The 16,791-nt window shown below is 47.3% G+C and overlaps 1 non-coding gene across 1 annotated transcript; it reads left to right on the top strand.

Moving 5' to 3' along the window:
• Positions 1 to 351: 351 nt before the first annotated feature.
• Positions 352 to 456, top strand: LOC126485635 (U6 spliceosomal RNA). Its single transcript, XR_007588056.1, has one exon. It is a non-coding gene; the product is annotated as a U6 spliceosomal RNA (small nuclear RNA).
• Positions 457 to 16,791: the final 16,335 nt, after the last annotated feature.

The following is a 16,791-nucleotide window of genomic DNA, read 5'->3' as shown; positions in this document are numbered from 1 at the left end:
TTGGACATGAGAAGTGAGGGACAGAAATGTTATGGATAGATTCACTGATGAAGACTAGGCCGGTTTGCACCTCGCGTATGGCTCCACTGAATTCAATGGAACAGCGGTAAATGACGCAATGTATCCTGTTGCCCCACAGACTGCAACCACATCACAGTACTTATACATCTGAATGATGTTGCGTTATTCTGTGTCATGTGTATTTCTGTTTGGTTATTGCTTCTTACAGGCTTCTTCACTGTTGTGGTGGTGTTTTCGCATAAATATTCAGTGTTTTTTTTATCGCCATCGCCTATAAATTACCGTTGAATTATTACTCTGTAACAACCGCCTCTGTTGCCGAATAGTTACGCTCACTTCGGCAGTACATATACTAAAATTGGAATGATTGAGAAAAGCTTAGAAAGGCCCCTGTGCAAGGATGACATGTAACATAGTGAAGAGTTCCAAGTTATAAACCAAATATAAAAGATTACGAACCAAGAGAAATATCTTAAAAACTAAGAAACCTTTTTTTTTTTTTTTAGAAAAAAAAAGGTTATCGTGTCTGCCTTTGTGCCGAAGGATTCGGATTTAATTCTCGGTACCACCACAGATTTTTTCTGAGCTAAGGTGGTCTGGTGTGGGGTCAGCTCAGCGACTGAGAGTTCAAATTAGGTGCCGCGTGAATAAAGAAGTAGTAGCACTGACTACTCGCAGTGACGGCTAGAATGATTGGCGACACGTTGACCACAAGTCATAGTTTTCTGGGTGATAAGTGTACGATGGTCGGACGACTGACCTACTATTGATATAAACCCGTCCAGGCGATAGCAGCGTCACCTGGCGATGAATGATTATTAGTCAGACAACCCCTTATTATAGTTCACTCACAAGCACGTTGCATGTAGTATCAGTGAGCGTGCGATCCGTGTGTAGAGTGGGGAAGGTGCGTGATCTATCTGAATTCCCCCGAGGCTCGGCACGAGCATTTCGCGTATGGAGGAGTGCTGTGGAGAGAGTGTCTTCAACACATGGCGAAACCAAGGAGAAAATGTCCAGAAGTCGTGGGATTGGGTTGCCACCCCCTTATTATAGAAATCGTAGACCGGGCGGGCTGGTAAAACAGTACAGGCGGCGAACAGTGGCGGATCAAAGATCAGACTTAAATGCTGGGAACAACAGAAATATCTCTGAATACAAAGTGCGTCGATCGCTCCTAACGATGGGTCTCCACAGCCGACGAACCATCCATGTGCCAATGTTTATACCATGAAATCGGCACGTGGCAATCGGCACTGGGCGTTGGCGCAGTAGCAGAGCGTTGCATGGTCTGATGAATCCCGATGCCTTCATCATCATGCCGATACGAGAGCGCGAATCCGTCGTCTTGCAGGGAACAGCTCCGCGACACCTGTACTACGGGACGGAGACAAGGTGGTGGCGGTTCCATAATGCTCGTCGGGACGTTCACGTTGGTATCCGTAGGCCCAGTGGAAATAGTATTTTGGACATCGTGCAAGGCACCATGACGGTCAGACTAAGCGCCTGCAACTCTCGCTTCCCGCGAAGCAGACCGGTACAGCGGGCCCCGGACCGAGTAGAGGTCAGCCTGGTCGGTCGTCCCGGAAACACAGACGCTTCCCAGAGACCACCAGGAGGCGTCCACGGCGCCGCAAGAGGTCGCTACAGCCGTGGACCTCTTTCCTTCCGCTCGACGCGTGACTGCAAATAGAGCCAGCCATATCCATGCGCCAAGCAGTATTTAGGCTGGCGCAGGAGCCTGGGGAGGCAGTTCACGCCGAGCGAGCCAACCTGTGTGATCGTAGCCGCCGCGTCATCGTCCACTGCCGCCAGCGTACCGGAGCCATCCTCGCAGGGCCTCTACTCGTCCTCGGACTGAAGTGACTGCAACGTGGACTCCGCGCCGTTCTTCACGAGACGCCCGGGCGTTGGTTTGGTGATGTTGTATGGTTACTACAGACAGTTTATGTTTGGAAGAAACTCTGGTTTAGTTATTGGGAGGCTTGGAGGATCAGTCCTATCTCACGAATATTGCTTTGTAAATTTTGAAGAAAGACTTTGGTTTCAATAAAAACGCTGTAACTCACACTATATATACATCCGCCGTCCGCAGATAGAAAAATCTCAAAGAGTATCGAACATTGTTTACAGACCACATACACCCCTTCATGAAGATCGCTTTTCCCGACGGTAGTGGCATTTTTCAGCAAGATAATGCGCCATGTTGCAAAGCTAGGAATGTGATGGAGTGATTGGACGACCACAGTGGCTACTTCCAGTTGATGTGCTGGCCCCCCCCCAACTCGCCAGATCTAAATCCGATAGAAGACATCTAGGATGTGATTGAACGTGGCGTCACAGCTCATTGCTCCCCTTCCCAGAATTTACGGAAATTACCTGACGTGACAGTGCGGACGTGGTGCCCACTCGCTCCAGCGACCTACCAAGGCCTCATTGCTTCTACGCCACGATGCGTCGCGGCTGTTATCAATGCCTGACATGAACATATTGGCTATTAGGCACGTGGTCATAATGTTGTGCCTGATCAGCGTAGATTACTACTTCTACTATCTTGGCGGCAGCAGTCAGCCAGTCTGAACACGCCTGAGGCCCAATATGCAAGTAGTGTTTACAGAGTAAAGTAAAGTGAATTAAAGTAATGTCACCGGAGACCGTTGGTCCCTTGCACCAAAATGCTTGGGACGTTCCACCGTCATTGTTGATATTCCTGTACGGAGTAGAAATACTGCATCCATGCTATTCTCTTTCTGTGGTTCATCGGTCTTCTGCACTTATCAACAAATTTAACTACAAAAATCCAAAATACGTTATTAGGTTCCAGAGACCACGAGTTCTCGATCGGCCGCTCTGCCTTTGTCTGCGAATGGCCTCACTTGTCTCCTGACAGGTAATTTTGGCCTTTTCAATCACGTGACGCTCCTTCTTCCCTCCACTTGTCGCCCCCTCAGTTGCGTGACAAGTCGGTCTGGATCGCACTACAGTGTTTCCCTGAATGAAGATCGCTCGCTGTGGCGGCGATAGCTCACATGTGTTCTAGGTGACATCTTATACCCATGGAGACTGATTCCTCATATTTCCTTACAAAATGTGTCAACTGCCACTAAAAATACTTTATTATCCACTTTTTAGCAGATTTAAAAGTAAAGAAGCAACTCATCTAATTTTTCAATACAAGCTCATGAAATAAATGGTTGGGCTCATTCTTATAACGTAATATATTTATATTACGAATAGTTGTCAGGAAATGCTTTATCACAAGAAACACAGAATAAGTTTCTTTCTTTGTGGTAGTACATTATATGTTGCTAACATGATTCGTTCGAAATACGAAGTATGTTCTTTAGAAAGGGGATGATTTAAATAGGTATGTGATAGCGGAACAAACACTGGTAGCAGTTACTTCTGTAAAATATCTGGGAGTATGCGTACGGAACGATTTGAAGTGGAATGATGATATAAAATTAATTGTTGGTAAGGCGGGTACCAGGTTCAGATTCATTGGGAGAGTCCTTAGAAAATGTAGTCCATCAACAAAGGAGGTGGCTTACAAAACACTCGTTCGACCTATACTAGAGTATTGCTCATCAGTGTGGGATCCGTACCAGGTCGGGTTGACGGAGGAGATAGAGAAGATCCAAAGAAGAGCGGCGCGTTTCGTCACTGGGTTATTTGGTAACCGTGATAGCGTTACGGAGATGTTTAGCAAACTCAAGTGGCAGACTCTGCAAGAGAGGCACTCTGCATCGCAGTGTAGCTTGCTGTCCAGGTTTCGAGAGGGTGCGTTACTGGAAGAGGTATCGAATATGTTGCTTCCTCCTACATACACCTCCCGAGGAGATAACGAATATAAAATTGGAGAGATTCGAGAGCGCACGGAGGCTTTCCTGCAGTCGTTCTTCCGGCGAACCATACGTGACTAGAACAGGAAAGGGAGGTAATGACAGTGGCACGTAAAGTGCCCTCGGCCACACACCGCTGGGTGGCTTGCGGAGTATAAAAGTAAATGTAGATGTAGATGTAGAACAAAGAACACGCCGCAGTAGAAAGCAAGATGGGCACTTACCTGATCTCCAAGTGTTTCCTGAGCGGTATCCATACAAGATGTTCGTATATTCTTCTTCCACATGGTATTTGTTGGTACTGAAAATTTATCTTTCCGTCACACTTTGAATTCACTTGCAGTATAAAACACTTACATGATAAATTTCAAATTAGAAGAGAATAGAAATATGCTGTATATGTGCAGTCCTAAAGCATCGCCTGCCCACCCGTCAGCGCCGCGCCGCGAAATGGCATCAAGAAGGCGCTGACCCGCGCGCCATTGGAAATGGCGGGCAGCGCCGCACATCCAGGAACACAGAGTTCGGCGCCTCCGGTAAACGCTGACAAACAGCCACCCATCGCTGACTTCGAAGGCATCAGTAGTGATTAATAGGAAGACGTTACTTAGCTTGCACTCTACTCACTGTTGCTACTCGCAGAGTACTTTTCTGTAGAAGGCACAGGAAGCTTAGGAATGAAGTAAAGCTCTGTTCATTTTCTTTTTAGACGTAAAATGTTCCATTAATCTGAAAGTGTTTCGTACAGATAATTTTGGATTCCTGCCATCGGCCATCACAACTTCTCTGCTTCCTTTCTCGTGTCGGTGCACCCACAGTAGCAGACACAACGGTATGGGTGTATGTGTGGTCCTTCTGAATACAACGACAATGAAAGCAACACACAAAAGAAAGCAAATTGGCATGAAATGTACTACATGTTTGGATGCGCAGGTGATCAGCGTTTCATGACAATCGCACAATGCATACACAGTGTAGATGGCGTTGCTCCAACCTGAAAGGAAAGATTACGCAGCGGGTTTCTTACTCAAAACTCTCAAACAATCCAATAGTCGGAATTCGACGCGGGCAGGATCGCGACCTATACAGTCGGCGGTTTATCGTACCGCGATGCTGTTGCTCGCTTTGCTCTGAATACCACGACTGTAAATATGGAGTGTATGAGTTCCGGAAGGCGAAATCTGTATCTGAATCTGCGTACATGCCCCGAAAGCCACTGTACGGTGCATGACTGAGGGTCGCCTGCACTAATGATAATCATTTCGTTTCCTGTTCCACTCGGAAACATGGCGAGGGAAACAATTGTCTATAAGCCACCGATCGAGCCAGAGTTTCTCGACCCTTCATCGTCCATGCGCTAAACGTAATAGAATGTTGGTGACAGTAGAACATCGGTATGTGGAGCTGACTGCAGAACGATTCTAAATTGTCTCAATAGTGTTCCTCAGAAAGAAAGTTGCTTTCCCTCTTTTGATTGCCTTTCGAGTTCCCGAAGCACCTCCGTAGCTCTTGGGTGTTCGAACCCACCGGTTGAAGTATACCTCGTTATCCACTGGCAGTATTGAGAATAAGTAGATCAGTAGACGTAACTAAATTTTGTTTATTTATGTGAACACGGAAACTTCGAACACAGTCTGTTGTTTCTGATGCAGTACAACGAAAGAACGTAAACGTTCTCCAGAAAGTGTTTTTAGTAATCCGAAGGAAAAATTCGTGACACATAACTGTTCTTCAATGATACGAAATTAGATCCTGGAGACCGTAGATCACGATCTCTTGACCAATGGGATCTTCAAAACAAAGTACATATTCAAAGTTATGTGTCTCGAATAACACTACCTGTCCACGGTGCGTAACATTAAGACTGGGAGCACAGGTCGTGGGAGCACAGCCGTCTGGGTGACCAAGGCGACGTCCCATCCAAGGCGGTCTCCAAGCGGCTATGGTACGTCAGTCGCTGGCTGCTGAAGACGGAATTGGCCCTAGCCGGCTCCGCACGGGCAGAAATACTTGGGCAGCGGAACGTTACAGTTTCCCTATTGGCTATCGGAATAACGGCGGTTGCAGCAAGAAGTTAATCTCTGGAGCAACCACTGTTGCTATATTCAGCACCATTTGGAGGCTGAACAGGATTCTGCGGGAATCGGCCTCGACGCAGGGTCGAGCAGACGATAACCTGCGAAGTACAGATGTGTTGCGGGTTGGCATCGTCAAAGGCGAAACATAGAGACACGCCACCGGCAACAAATCTAGCAGCCCAGCTCTGGAATCTGTACCAGGTTGGATTAAAGGAAGACTTCCAAGAATTTCACTCAAAAAACAGGTCGCACTAGAGTCCTATGTGCGATCTTCTATACACATGAACCATATTTTCTCAAAATTTTCCCAATAGACAGTCCACCATCCGCCTTCTCTATCACAATCTTCATATGCTCGTTCCATTTCATATCGCTTTTCAAAGTTACGCTCAAATATTTGAGCTACGTGGCTGTGTCAAGGACGACACCAGTACTGCTGTATTCGCAATTTATCGGTTAATTTTTCCTTCTCATTCGCACTAACTTAAATTTTTCTACCTTTCAGAGTTAGACAAAATTTGTAGTTGGTGTGATGAATGGCGCCTAAGTCACCTTGTGTTATCCTACAGTCACTGAAGTTAGATATTTCCCCGTATCCCACAGCATCATCAACAAACAACTGAAAATTGCTGCTCACCCTGTCCACCAGGTCATTTATGTATGCACAAAATAATCACCATCCTATTTCACATCGCTGGGTCACTACGGTGAGTGTTCAACAAAGGCAAGGATATCGCCAGTAAAGGACAGTGCACTTTTTATATTTTAGAGCCACTCACGTCTTTGTTAACAGAAGATACGGGAATATGGAGTAGGTTACCAATCTATAGTGGGCCACCATGTCAAGTGCTTTCCAGAAATCTAGAAATATGAAACCTGCCTGTTCCTCTTCACCCATAGCTTGCCGTTTTCTAAAATGGTAACCAACTACTGCGAGCTGTTTTTCACACGAGCGATGCTTTCTAAAATTGTGATTATTAGTAGACATAAGCTTCTCGCTCTCAAGAAAATTATATTCGGACTGAAAATGTGTTCAGGTACACTGCAGCAAACCGATGTTAGGTAATGCCTACGAAGTTACAGACCAGTATCCCTAAGCGCCAAGCAGGGTCTCAGCGTCACCGTGCGACTAGCGCTCGACAGTACAGTTGTAATGCTTGATATCACGGGATAGATACTAAACTGTCTTTCCAGTCGCGGTTCTGTGCACATCACCATGATGGGCGTGTCCCTGTTTGAAAGCTTCTACGGCAACGAAGTCTGCTAGATTGCATTCGTAATACTTGTACAGGCCCAACGATTAGCGTGTTGGTGTGCAAATCACTGGTAATGTAAAGCAGAAGTGCTTTAGTTCTGCATCCATTGACATCGGACATGTTAAGCCCATTGACTGAGCCCTATCTTGGAGATACCCATGTCACAATCATTAAACAAAATAATGCAAAGCAATATGTTAATCCTGTACTTCGTCATGTATTTCCATACATTTTGACTTTAGGCAAGGTCGCTACAGGCAATTGTGGTACAATTATCAGAACCTCAATAGAAGAACCTCAGAAGTCATAGCTCAGACGCACAGCCGAAGGCGATCCTAGAAAATGACCTCACGGGTAGTGAAGTCTCCTGATCAGGGTAGACATAAATATAGGCTTGTACACAAGGTATGCAAGGAGAAAGTCCATTGGCATTGTAAATGTTCATATGAATTCTGTTTACACCTTAGGTGGGTATTATTACGACGTTTGTACGCCATCCTGCAATATCCAACGAATAATACAATCTCCGTTCCGCTGTGGGATTCAGAAGAGCAGACTATGAAAGCCTTACCAATAACCCTCAGCAAACCCAAGCTGATGAACATAACACAATTCTTTGCCGGAGCTCAGGAGAAGTGAAGACTCTTCACAATCTCAACTAGACGACGGATGGGAAGTGGCGCTGTCGCGCATGCCAGCGTACCTATTCGGAGCTGCAGGGGCATCCGCTGCGAGTGAAAACCCTGTGGGAGCCCCATTAGAAAGTCAATCGCCATCACCTAGTATTACTAGTGGCGCGATTCCGCGATTTAGGCCTTCCGCAACACATTCAAGGTCGCCTGCAGGCCAGGACGTGCCTATAACAATGCAAAAGGGTCAAATAACCTTGCGCAAAAGGTTCCTCAGATACACAATACTCCAAATTAGACCAAACAGAAAGAATAGTGTTAACAAAGTGTTGTTTGCCACCAACAGAAGAAGCATCGACTTTGATAAGAAACGAATCGCTACTCTTTTTATACCATGTTGGCCTGACCATGACTTTCTCCTTGTCCCTCAAGAGTCGAAATCGTATGGGTATGGGTTACGAACAGTCTCGTACGTTACCAGGCACCAGCCGTTATTAATGACGAACTTTGTCATAGAACTGAAGTAGCATGGAAATAAGTACGTGTACCTGGCCATTCAAGCTCGCAATGAGACTGCTAACTTCCCCTCAGCAATTTTATTCATGTTGACATGTTGTGTAAGGCGCGACCAGAACTTCAGTAGATGTAAACAGATGGACGCAACTGTCAACCGCTGTTGAAAAATGGAGTTTGAGCCGGCCGGTGTGGCCGTGCGGTTCTAGGCGCTTCAGTCAGGCTCGAATCCTGCCTCGGGCATGGATGTGTGTGATGTCCTTAGGTTAGTTAGGTTTAACTAGTTCTACGTTCTAGGGGACTGATGACCTCAGAAGTCAAGTCCCATAGTGCTCAGAGCCAAAATGGCATTCGTTTCATAACCGTGCACTTCTTGCTAACTAGAGACGCCTACAAAGTAGGCCCATATAAGCGTAACTTACTCGGTCGGCTCCGAAGTATATGGATAGAATTTCGCTGTCAGCACTTTTGCTTTTCATTTCATTCCCATGTAATTCTAACAGCCGGTTTATTATTGCTGTGACAGTTATCTGTATTTAATTATTTTCGAAATCTTTACTCTGAAAAAGGGGAGAGTTTTTTCCTATGCAGCCTGGAAACTCAATCAAATCAATACACTCATTTTATTTATACGTTCTTTTATTTCCTTTTTTTGTTAGTGACATTATCGATAGGTTACACATGTCACAAATATAAATAATGAGCGAATCACGATGATACTGATCGGAGAAATGACAGAGAGCAATAATTTTTACAGCGTGGAGTACATGTAGTGAACGCTGAATAACCCATGCGCTTGCAAAAATTCAATGACTCCTTTGCAAAACAAAGTGGGTTTATATTCATAATTCCTTTTCGCACGTCACACAATTTCGCGACATATCACATATAAATGTATGTCACCAAATACTGACGTACAATTGATTGAATTTTTATGCAGGTACTCTGGAACCTGTCTCTGGTTTGGATTGAATCTCGCTGGCGGTACTTTTTCTTCAGGCAGGCGAAGAACTTTATAAAACGACTGCAACACCCGGAGTAAATCATCTAACAGAAAACAAACACTTACTCCCTCGATTGCGGACGATGTGAATGCTAGCGACCATACGAAACGTATAAGCACTTCCAAAATTTTCCAACTCGATTTTCTCGAAAACGGTTGTGAGTTGCGTCTTTCTGTTTGCATATGTTAAAATTAAAGTCGTGCCCGACACACTTGCCATTATGAATGAATGAAATCGGACTTCATACGATACCCATGTCAGCAACAAGAGGTCTTACACGGCTCTATCCTGAATGGAACTATCATAGATATCGGTTCTGTGTACTTTATTTCGCATTTACCAAATATATAATGCATAATTACTACTATACTGTGTTCTATTAATAATTAAAATTACGTTACTTACACTGCCGGAAAAAATCACACTACCAAAAGATAATTATTTAGACTAGTGAAATTTCGGGATTACATGTGTGTAGGTAACAGATTTAAGTTACAAACATTGCAAGAGCAGATGCTGATGTAAGCGCGAGAAATCCGTAGCAAATACGAAATTCTGGTCCATTAATAATCTGTGCAACCGCCAGAATGTTGAACGCAAACATTCGAAAATGTATGCATTGTTTGTACTCGTGCCGGATGTCAATTTATGCGGTGGGGTTCCACGCTTGTTGCACTTGATCGTCGATACAGGGATGGCTAATTTTGTTTGTGAATAACGGTGGAGTTGTTGCCCGATGATGTTCCACAAGTGCTCGATTGGATACAGATCTGGTTATCAAACAGGTCAAACCATCGTGTCGACACTCTGTAGAGAGCGTTGGGTTACAACAGCAGAATGTGGACAAGCGTTATCCCGGTGGGAAACACGCCCTGCAGTGCTGCTCACGAATAGCATCACAAAAGATTGTACGACAAACTGATGAATCGAAGTTCGTTGCAGTCAGGGTACGTGGGATAACCACTGGAGTGCTCCTACTGCCATGAGAAATCGCGCCCAGACCGTAATTCCAGGTGTAGGTCCAGTGTGTCCAGCGCGCAGACAGGTTGGTTGCAGGCTGCGAGCTACTACGGACGAGAAATACCCATTAGCGAGCTTCACTGGTGTCGAGAAAACCATTTGCGACGTGCTACGGTTTCTCTCTATGCGCGAGATCGGGAGAAACACACTGAACTAAAATTATTGTGATCACCCAGTGATCTAGTAAAACCAGAGGGCTCGAGCCCCCACCAGCTTCGGCACGGAAAAAAAAGTAAAATCGTCACCCAAGCACGTACATAGGATGCATCCCCTTGGGGTTCCGTAAAATGTGGTTGGAATTATTAACTAAATTGGCTACGTTAGGTCTGAGGGGCGCCAACCACATCCGCTGCACAATCCCCAGTAATTTTAAATTAATGTCAAGTTTATAAAACCAAACGTTTTCACTAAAAATTATTCCTGCCTGCTAACAATACAGTTTTAACTAATTGGAGTTTATTTTAACTTGTTCAGGACAGATTTGACTGAAATACTGTTAAGTGTTCTTCATTTGACCTCAGATATTGACCGGGTTAATTCAACACCGCCACTCCAATATTGACCATAATCATTCAGCAATTATTCACTTAATGTTTCTTTTAAAATAGCTGAAACCTCCAAGATGAACAAAGTTCTGAGCGGAGAATACTTCTCGACAAATAACAATAAACCAAACACAATCTGAAGTCCAACCGCAAACTGAACAAGCGCTATGGGTCATAGTGATTTCAGAGTTAGTGTCCATCACGACTTCGCGGTACGAAAATATTCAAAGTTCAACTAGCGCGCGAAATTTTCACAAGTCTCACAATCGCACCACCGAGAATTCTTCAAAGTCCAGCAGCACCCAACTGCTGAAAATCACACGTTTCACGCGACTTTGCGGTCCGAAAAATATTTTAAATCCAATTCGTGCACGGACTTTAGTCAGTCACACGTGCTACCCTTTTCAACTCAACTAAATCACTGCCCCCCATCACAGAAAATGGGCGGCCTTAAAAGCCCTCGGTTTGAACACTTTAAACTTTATGTGCAAAAAAACTTGATTTGACTTCACTTAATATAGATGCAATAAAATGCATGTAACACTTCTATTCAGACGGAAATTTTCCGCTGAATTCAGATTCATCATTAGAATTTCTGTACGGGATCTTATTCTCGTATTATTAAAATTTGTGTTCTTCATATAGAACTTTTCATTATTTAAAATACTTTCAATGCATAAATAACATAGATCATACAATGGTAATATTTCTTTATGTCTACTTTTCCGTACTGCCGCTATCTTTTCGTGATTAAAAATGCAGAATTTTCATAAATAAAAAATAGGAACTATAAACAGCATTTTGGCTCCTCATTTAAATTTTTAGAACATGTTAAAAAAACGTTACATAGATATCTTAGTACTACTCATTCAGACTTTTCATTTCACAGCTCGTTCGTAAAATTTTGTCAAAGCGTCTCCAAGATGTCCAATTTACAATCTTAGTTATAATTAATTGAATATTTTAATAATTCAGAAACTACCAGGGCGACTGGAGGTGCGTTTATAAGAGTACAACCAGCTAATTTTCTGCTTTAAAATGAGCCTAAAAGCTCCATTGTGCCGCATTGGGATCAGTTTTTATTGATTTCTATATTTGACATAAGCTGTGTGCTAAAAGCGGCGCGGAGAAATCCTGCCATGAGCCAGTGTGCCGGCCGTTGAGTTTCCCCGTCACGTGGATGGACGCTAAGCTGACCGTACTCATTTTAAAGAACCGCCACTGTTGGTCAGTGCCGAAACTACGACGATTCTGCTGCTGCCAAGACGGCTGACACACACCCATCTTCGATGTAAACACGCCAGATTCTCGACTGCCACTTTGCCGCAATTTTTACTACAGAAATTGCGGTCTTCACATCCGCCCACCAAAGCCTGTCCCCTGTAAAGGCCGTCAACTTGCGTCATCCTAACAAACACCGGGCCGTCACTAGCAGCGTGGCAGAACCAGCATACAACAGAAAACACAAGACACCCATCCCGCCCTTCAATGGTGTCAAGCGAAAATCATTGGAGTCGCAAATGGCTGTGGTTTGGGGTCGGCGGAATGCGCGTTACAATGCACTTGGCCAAGAGCTGCTGAAATTGGTGTACCGTCTGTACCTGGAGCGCCGGTCGGTGTGGCCGAGCGGTTCTAGGCGCTTCAGTCCGGAGCCGCGCTGCTGCTACAGTCGCAGGTTCAAATCATGCCTCGGGCATGGATGTGTGTGGTGTCCTTGTGTTAGTAAGGTTTAAGTAGTTCTAAGTCTGGGGGACTGGTGGCTCTAAGCACTATGGGACTTAACATCTGAGGTCATTTGATTTTGTATCTGCAGCAGGAGAACCATGCGGTGAACACGGTGGTCTTTGCTCTCGGTAAAGTCACGTATCCGTCCGGATCCCGGTCTTCTTGTGTCTCTACATTCTCGTGGCCACCACTGCCAGCAATCATGCACACTTTCTGTATCTTATTAGAAGAGGAATACAGTTAGATCCCGTTGACATTGAGCCACGATATTTCGGCCCAGAGACGGCCGGCCGTCATCAGGTGAGTACACAACTCCTGAAAAGCCCAGTTTTTCTTCTTTGTTGTTATTTTAATCACCTCATACAAGGCGGGCTGTCAGCAGCATATTACGCTGCTCTTCAGCCGTGAGTGGTACAATAATATGACATATAGGTGGCACAGATAACACAATAAAAACGGCGGGCAAAAACTGTAGATACGAAAAACAATAAACATGAAGCCGTGTACACTGGACGAGAAAAAACACTAACACTAACACTTGGTGACACGGCGCACATAACACGGATGACTGCGACGGCACACGTGAACAGTGGTGGCGTGATGGCGAAGGAACACTAAACACAAAACGGAGGCTCACACTGATGGCGATGATCTCCGGCGCGCAAATGTTCACTGAGCGTGTACGAGTCCGGGGACTTGCCAAGAGAGGAGGAGGGGGGGAGAGGGAGGGGGAGAGCAGAGATACCACGGGCAGGGAAGATAGGAGGAAGGGAGGAAGGGGGAGGGGAAGCCAGGGGGGAGGGGAGGAAGGGGGAGGGGAAGCCTGGGGGAAGAGGGGTGGAGGAAGGGGGATGGGGGGAAAACGAGAGAGAAGGGAGGGAGGGTGCCTAAAGGAAAAAAACACAGGAAGTGGGGGAGGATCAAAGTTGATAGGAGGAGTAGATGGAGGGGAGGAAGACATCATCAGGGAGGGGGAGCTGGCGGAAGCCACCTTGGGAGAGGGTAAGAAGGGTGGAGAGATGGAGACCGTGTGGGACGTGGGAATACAGGTGCGGCAGCGGGTGGGGGTGGGAGAGGATGGGCGAGACAAGAGGGTGAGGAGGATCGAGTTTGCGGGAGGTGTACAGGATCTGTATCCTCTCAAGGAAAAGGAGGAGGTGGGGGAACGGAATGAGGTCGTACAGGATCCGCATGGGGGAGGGGAGACAGATGCAGTAGGTGAGGCAGTGATCATGGCGTTCAAGGATTTGAAGGGATTTATAAAAGGTAGGGGGGAGGGAGGAAACCCAGGCTGGATGAGCGTAAAAAAAGGATGGGGCGGATGAGGGATTTATAGGTGTGGAGGATGGTGGAGGGGTCCAGACCCCATGTACGGCCGGAGAGGAGCTTGAGGAGATGGAGTTGGGAGCGTGCCTTGGCTTGGATTGTCCGGAGATGGGGGGCGGGGGGTCCAGGAGAGGCGTTGGTCGAGGGTGACGCCAAGGTACTTGAGGGTGGGGGTGAGGGCGATAGGATGGCCATAGATGGTAGAGATAGAAATCAAGGAGGCGGAAGGAAGGGGTGGTTTTGCCTACAATGATCACCTGGGTTTTGTAGGGATTGACCTTGAGCAACCACTGGTTGCACCAAGCGGTGAACTGGTCAAGATGGGATTGGAGGTGTTGGGAATGCTGCAGGGTGGGGGCGAGGGCAAGGAAGGTGCTGTCATCGGCAAACTGGAGAAGGTGGACGGGGGGTGACGGCGGCGACATGTCCGCCGTATACAAAAGGTACAGAAGGGGGGAGAGGACGGGGCCTTGGGGCACACTGGCGGAGGGAGAAAAGGTGTAGGAATCCGTGTTATGGATGGTGACGTAGGAAGGACGGTGGGAGAGAAAGGAGCCGATCAGACGTAGTTAATCGGAAGGGCGAAGGTTTGGAGCTTGAAGAGGAGACCAGAATACCATACGCGTTCATAAGCACGTTCGAGGTCCAGGGAGAGGAATATTCCGGAGTGATGGGAATTAAGCTGCTCGGAAAGGAGATGAGTGAGGTGAAGGAGAGCATCATTGGAAGAGAAGGACGGCCGAAAGCCACACTGGGTAACGGGAAGGAGGCGGTGCTGTTGGATGCGTCTGGTCAGGATAGATTCCAGGACCTTGCTGAAGACCGAGGTAAGGCTGATGGGACGGTAGGAAGAGGCGGCGGACGGCGGTTTACGAGGATTAAGGAACATCAGGATACGGGAGGTTTTCCATAGGTTGGGGTAGTAGCCGGTGGACAGGACTACATTGTAGAGCCTTGCCGGGGTGGAGAGGAAAGAGACAGGAGCTTCACGAAGGTGGCGGTAGGTGACACGATCGTGACCAGGAGTGGTGTTGCGTTTCGTGTGGAGTGTGGCAATGAGATCCTGTGTAGTGATGGACAACATTGCACACACAGAACTCGATGCCCCTAAGTACTGGAAACCAGTGCGAGGGTGGGACAGAGGTGTCAGTTCGATCACGGACATCCGGGAAGAGGGAGTAATCAAACTGGGGATCATCAGGGATGGAAAAGAAATCAGAGAGATACGAGGCAAAGTGATTGGCCTTACTGAGCGTGTCATGGAAGGGGTGATCATTATGGAGAAGAGGATAGTAGGGGGAGGGTTTAGTTCCGGTAAGGCGACGGAAGGCTGACCAGATCTTGGACGAGTTTATAGGTAGGGTAGCATTTAAACGGGTGCATGTCTGTCGCCAGTCCCGGCGTTTCTTTGCCGCGAGCAAATTTCGAATGTGTCGCTGGAGTTGCGGTGGCGTCGTAGTGTGTCCGGGTCATGCGTGTGGAGGAAGGCACAGTAGAGATGACGGGATTTACGGAGGAGGAGGATGATGGCCTGTGGGAGTAAGGTAGGACAGTGGGGGTGGATGGCGACAGTAGGGACATGGGCCTCCACGGCCTGAGACAAGGCCTGCTGGAGAAAGGAGGCGGCATGGGTAACATCGTCAAGGTGGTGGTACGTGAAGGGGTGGCTATCGACCTGGGTGGAGAGGGTATTCCAGTTGGCACGGGAATAGTCATGGACATACTTTGGGGAAGGGTCATTACGAGGGTCGGGGCGGGGGCGACGACCGTCTGAATTGGTGAGGAGGACAGGGAGATGGTCACTACTAATAGGCTCCAGGACATCCACTGTTATGCGGCCAAGGAGGTTAGGGGAGGAAAGGATAACATCAGGAGTGGAGTTGGATTCGGGACGGGTGTGCTGGGGAATGGTGATGAGGCTGCCTTGGAGTGAGGAGAGGAACCGATGCCACTGCCGTAACTGGGCAGCGGAACGACTATGGATGTTGAGGTCTGGGGCAGTCACGTAGGAGGAGAAAGTACGGTCAATGTGGGAGAGGAAGTCGAAGGGAATAGGGGCGATAGGGTGGACGTAGATGGTGGCGCAGGTGACGGTAAGGCCGGGGAAGAAGTGGCTAAGGATCAGGTGTTCGGTGGGGTCGGGAAGAAGAGGTTGGAGCCGAACTGGGGAGCGGTGAAGGGGGTAGGGCGAAGTGTGGGCAGTGTGGTGGGGTTGGAGGAAGGTTTCATTGAGGAGGAAGGCATCCATGCGGTGGGTGGCAAGGGTGTGCAGGAAGAGGTTCTTATTGGCTGGAAGGGAGCAGATGATGTTGAAAAGGATATGGTGCTGTCGCACCATGACAGGGATTGAGACAATGGTGTCAAGATGGGAGAATGTGAAACGGCTCTGGTTGTTGGAGTAGGTAGCATACATTTTTAAGTGGAAAACGGAATGGGTGGGGACGGATATCTGTTGGAGGGTGTGGGGGCGCTGAAATGGGTGAACATTTTGGAGGATGATGGTGAGGAATCTGATGATGTCCTCAACAGTAGGGGGTGGGCGAAGCGAATTGCTGGCAGGGGTGGGGGCGTCCAGAGGGTGGACAGGAATGGTGAGTTCAGGAGTGGTAGGAGGGGGTCGGGCCTTACATTTCTGGGAATAAGTAGGATGAGGGAGGTTACAGGTATTACAGGAAGGGGGGACTGGAGATTGGGGCACTGCCGTAAGAAGTGGGCTTGCCTACAGTGCGGGCAGGTGGGGGCCTCGTGGCACCCGGATGTCAGTTGTGCATTATACCGCAAGCACCTCTGGCAGTGGAGGGGTTTAGGAGGGGAACGGGAAGGGTCAACTTG

Source organism: Schistocerca serialis, chromosome 6 (assembly GCF_023864345.2).
Source record: "Schistocerca serialis cubense isolate TAMUIC-IGC-003099 chromosome 6, iqSchSeri2.2, whole genome shotgun sequence".
In the NCBI taxonomy this organism is placed as follows: domain Eukaryota; kingdom Metazoa; phylum Arthropoda; class Insecta; order Orthoptera; family Acrididae; genus Schistocerca; species Schistocerca serialis.
Note: the sequence above shows the minus strand (reverse complement) of the source record. Positions and strands in the feature narration are given on the sequence as shown.